Raw genomic sequence first — 5718 nt, 5'->3', positions numbered from 1 at the left:
TAATTTAACAGATTTCTAATCAAGTCATAACATGGGAAAACGAGCAAATAAAAAAAACTGAGAATATAAATTTATGATGATGACAAAGAAAACAAAAACACACACCCAGAAGAATATAACAAAGGCAGAACTGCTACATTCAAAGCCTCCAAGAAATATAAATTTGTATGAGGCTATGGAAGAACTCAAAATGGATTTTGGAAATCAAGTAAGAGAGGTAGAAGAAACTTAGGAAGCGGAATGAGACTGATGAAGGAAAATCATGAAAATAGTGTCAACACCTAGGTAAAGGAGACATAGAAAATACTGAAGAAAATATTACCATAAAAACAGATTAAGTCATTTTTTAAAAAAGCTACAAACAGCCTATGAAAAGAAGGCCTTAAAATCAGAATTGGGCAAATGGAAAAAGAGGTACAAAAATTCACTGAAGAAAATAATTCCTTAAAAATTTATAAGAATTCAAGAAACAGTAAAACAAAATCAAAAGAATGGAAAAAATAGAGGACAATGTGAACTATCTCAATGTTGAAAAAAACAGACCTGGAAAATAGATTTAGGAGAGATAAGTTAAAACTTTTTGAACTATCTGAAAATTTTGTTCAAAAAAGAGCCTATAAATCATTCTGCAAGAAATCATCAAGAAAGCTGCCCTAAAATTCTAGAAACAGAGGGCAAAATAGAAATGGAACAAATCCATCAACAGCCTCTTAAAAGAGATCCTAAAATGAATAGTATAACCAAATTACAGAACTCCCAGGTCGAGAAGAAATTATTGTAAGCTGTCAGAAAGAAACAATTCAAATATCAAGGAACCATAGTGAGGGGTATGCAGGTAGTGACAGCTTCAACATTAAAAGATCATAGGGCTGGGAATGCAATATTCCAAAAGGCAAAAGAGCTTGGATTACAACCAAGAATTAATCATTCTGCACAAGTGAGCATACTCTTTTAGGGGAAAAGATTGATATTAAATGAAATAGGGGACTTTCAGTCTTTCCTGATGAAAAGACCAGAGTTGAACAGAAAATCTGAAATTATAGAAATTACATTTTTCATCCAAGACAATAACAATAATGACACTATATACCAAAACCTGTGGGATACAACCAAAGCAGTCATTAGGAGAAATTGAAAGTGAGAAAACTATAGAAATGATAAGTAAAACTAAGCATTGGTTTTATGATAAAAATAAAATATATAAGCCTATGCTTAATTTGATTAAACAAATGAAAAATTAAAACTAAATTACTAGAATCAAAAATGAAAAAGATAAATTCACCACCAATGAAGAGGAAATTAAAGTAAAAATGTAGAGCTATTTTGCCCAACTGTGTGATAATATATCTAGCAATCTAAATGAAATGAATGAATATCTATAAAAATACAGATTACCTAGAGTAACAGAAGTAAGATACTTAAATAACCACATTTGAGAAAAAAAAATTGAACAAGAAATCAATGAAATCCCTTAAAACATTCTCTAGTGTCAGATGGATTTACAAGTGAATTCTACCAAAAATTTAAAGAACAAATAATTCCAATCCAATCCTATATAAACTATTGGAAAAAATTGATAAAGAAGAAATTTTGACAAATCACTTTTATGAATATCATATAAACATAACAGCAACATGGGGGTGAGGATCAACCTTAATTGACTAGCTCATTCCATCAATGCAACAATCAGGGACAATTTTAAAGCACTTGCAAGAATACCATCTGTTATCCAGAAAAAAAACTGTGGAGTTTAAACAAAGACCAAAGTTGATTACCTTCAATTTTTTAAACAATGTCTTATATACTACATGATTTTGTTTATTTTCTCCTCAAGGATAGGATTTCTCTCTCAACACATTCAATTTCAATCAATGTATAGCATGGAAACAAGGTAAAGATTATCATTGTCTTCTATGGGGGTGGAGGAAAGGAAGGGGGGGAAATGTAAAATTCAAAACTTTACACAAAATGATAGGTAGATATTACTATTGTATATAATTGGAAAACAAATAAAATAATAACAAAAACAATAAAAAATAAAAATGAATATCATATAAATATACATATCAGCAATCTGGTACTAAAACCTAAACCAGGGAAAACTACACCAAAAAAGAAAACTACAGACTAATGTTCTCCATGAAAGTTAATGTGAAAAATTTTAAATAAATTAGCAAAGATAATATAGCAATTTATCACTAGGATAATTCATTATGATCAGGAAGGATTTATACCAGGAATGAAAGAATGGATCAATATTAGGAAATCAAACATCATAATTGACTATATCAATAAGAAAACTAATAAAAATCATATATTTATTTCAATAGATACTGAAAAACATTTTGATAAAATACAAGACACATTCCTATTAAAAACACTAGGAATAATTGGAGTTTTCCTTAAATGCTAAGGAGCAGTTAACTAAACCATCAGCAAGCATTATATACAATGGGGGATAAATTAGAAGCATTTCCAATCAGATCAGGGATGAAATGAAAATGCCCATTATCATCACTATTGTTCAATATTGTATTAGAAATATTAATTTAGCAATAAGAGAAGAAAAGGAAATTGAAGGAATTAGAATAGATAATGAGACAACAAAACTCTTATTCTTTGCAGATGATATGGTGGCATACTTAGAGATTCCTATAAAATCAACTAAAAAAATTACTTGAAACCCAAATAAATGAGAATTTCTATATACTACTAAAAAAGTCAGCAACAAAAGAAAGAGAAATTCCATTTAAAGTAAATTCAAACAATACAAAATAACAAGACAAACCCAGAAATGATATGAACACAATTACAAAATACTTTTCACACAAATTAAGTCAGATCTAAATAATTAGAAAAATGTCACTTACTCATGTAAGCCAGGTTAATAAAATAAAAATGATAATTCGACCTATATTAGTCTACTTCTTCAGTACCATAAACCAAACAAACTACCAAAATGTTACTTTATAGAGCTAGGAAAAATAGTAACAATATTCATTTAGAGAAACAAAAGATCAAGAATATCAAAGAAATTTTTAAAAAAAGCAAAGGAATGTGGCCTAGCTGTATCAGATCTCAAACTATATTACAAAGCAGCAGGCATCAAAAGAGCTTAATGCTATCCAGGAAAGAAAGTGGTGGATCATTGCAATAAATTAGGTACAAAAGCAAAAGTAGTAAATGAATACAGTAATATATTCTTTGATAAACCCAATGACTCCAGTTTCTGGGCTAAGAACTCACTATTTCCTTTGACCCAGCAATTCTAATTCTAGGTCTATATCCAGAAGAAATTATAAAAAAAATGGGGAAAGTCCTACATGTTCCAAAAATATTTGTAGCAGCTCTTTTTGTAGTGTAAGATTGCAAATTGGAAGTATTTGCAGTGGCAAATTGGAAATTTGTAGTGGCAATTGGAAATTGAAGGGATGCCCATCAATTGGGAAATGGCTAATCAAGTTAAGGTACATGAATGCTATAGAATATTATTGTTTTATAAGAAATCATAAATAGTCAGACTCTAGAGAAGTATGGAATAATTTACAGAATCTGATGCTGAGCAAAGGGAGCAGAAGCAAGAGAACAATATACACATTAACAAAATTGTGAGATGATCAACTTTAATGGAAGAAGCTTCTCTCAGCAGTTCAGAGAGCTAAGACAACCATATTAGACTGGCTATGGCTAATGTTATTCAGAGGAAGAAAAACAAAACAAAAAGAAAAACCAACACTTCAAAATCTGATGAACACTATAACAATTATCTCTTTTGTATCACTTTCTTTTAATCCTAATTCCTCATATCAAAATGACTAATATGTAACTATATTTATCCAAAATACATATGTACAATGCTAACCTGACTGTTTGCCATGGGGGGGGGGCGGGGCGGCATGGGAAGGGAAGGTGAAAGGAAATTTTTTAACTTAAAAATATACATGTGCATATTGAAGGAAAAAATAGATATTTTTTTTAAAAAACTCACTATTTGACAAAAATTAACTGGAAAATAATATGGCAGAAACTAGGCAAAGATCATCACCTCAAAAACCTGGGTGCAGTATTTGATTATAAAGAGTAATATCACAAGATAATTAGGAGAACAAGGAATAGTTCACATCTATAAGATCAATGGAGAGGGATGGAGTTCATGCCAAAAAAACAATTAATAATATTATAAAAAGAAAAGGGGATAATTTTGAATATATTTAAAAATATTGTCCACAAATAAAACTGCTGCATTCAGGATTAGAAGGAATGAAGAAAGCTGGGGAAAATGTATTACTAGTACTTCTTAAAGAAGACTCATTTCTAAAATATAAGAGGAACTTAGTCAAATTTATAAGAATAAAAGTTATTCCCAATTGGTAAATGGTCAAGGATATAAACAGGCAGTTTTCAGATGAAGAAATTAAAGTTATATATAGTCTTATGAAAAAAATGTTCTAAATCATTGATTAGAGACATATAAATTAGAACAAGTCTCACCCACTACCTCACACCTTTCAGATTTGCTAAAATGACAGAAAAAGATAATTAAAAGTTTTGGAGGGGATGGGGGATTAAACACTAATGTATTCTTGTTGGAACTGTAAATTGATACAATTCATTTTGGAGAGCAATTTGGAATTATGCCCAAAGGGCTATACAATTTTATATATTCTTTAATCCAGCAATACCACTACTAGATCTGCATCCCAAAGAGATTCTAAAAGAGAAGAAAAAACTCACAGGTAGGGACAGCTAGGTTGTGCAGTGGATAGAGCACTGGCCCTGGAGTCAGGAGGACCTGAGTTCAAATCCAACCTAAGACACTTAAAATTACCTAGCTATGTGACTGTGAGCAAGTCACTTAACCCCACCATCTTGCAAAAACAGCAACAGCAAAAAACTTATATGTAAAAATATTTATAGCAGTTCTTTGCAACTGAAAGGGATACCTATCAATTGGGGAATGACTAAATTGTGGCATAGGAATGTGATGGAGTATTGTTCTGAAAGAAATCATGAAGCAGGCAGACCAGAAAAAACCTGGAAAGACATAGAAGAATTGATGTATAATGAAGTAAACAGAACCAGGAGACTGTAAACAATAACAATGTTGTTTGATGAAGAACTGATTCTCAGTCATAGAATTATCTAAGACAATCTCAAAGGACTGATGATGAAGCATACTATCTGCCTCAGGAAAAGAACTGATATTGCTAGATTATAGATTAAGAAATTTATTTTTTATTCAAATCCTCTTGTACAGAATGACTAATATGTAAAGTTATACAAAATTGCACATATATAACAATTGCTTACTTTCTCAAAGAGGAGAGAAGAGAGAAGATAAAATTTGGAACCCAAAATGTTATGTTTATACATATCTTTGAAGACAGTGAATTGGGTTCAAAAAGAGGAAGAGAGTAGCTAAGGTTGCACTTGGGAAAATGCATTGTGCCTCCTATGACTCCAAGCCTCACCCAATGGGAAAAAAGAATATTTTTCATCACTATTTTCAGATGACAATAATAATAATAAGAAGAAGAATATAAATATTGAAATAATTTATAACAACAATAAAATTAGAATAATTATATGTATATATCTGCATATGGATCAATAAAAATGAAGATAGAAACATATAGTGAGAAAACTACAGAACTATGATCAATGTAATAACTTATATAGATGAAAGAATGGAGATTTAAATACTGTACTTTCTTCTAG

Source organism: Macrotis lagotis, chromosome X (assembly GCF_037893015.1).
Source record: "Macrotis lagotis isolate mMagLag1 chromosome X, bilby.v1.9.chrom.fasta, whole genome shotgun sequence".
In the NCBI taxonomy this organism is placed as follows: domain Eukaryota; kingdom Metazoa; phylum Chordata; class Mammalia; order Peramelemorphia; family Peramelidae; genus Macrotis; species Macrotis lagotis.
This window is presented reverse-complemented; position numbering follows the sequence as displayed.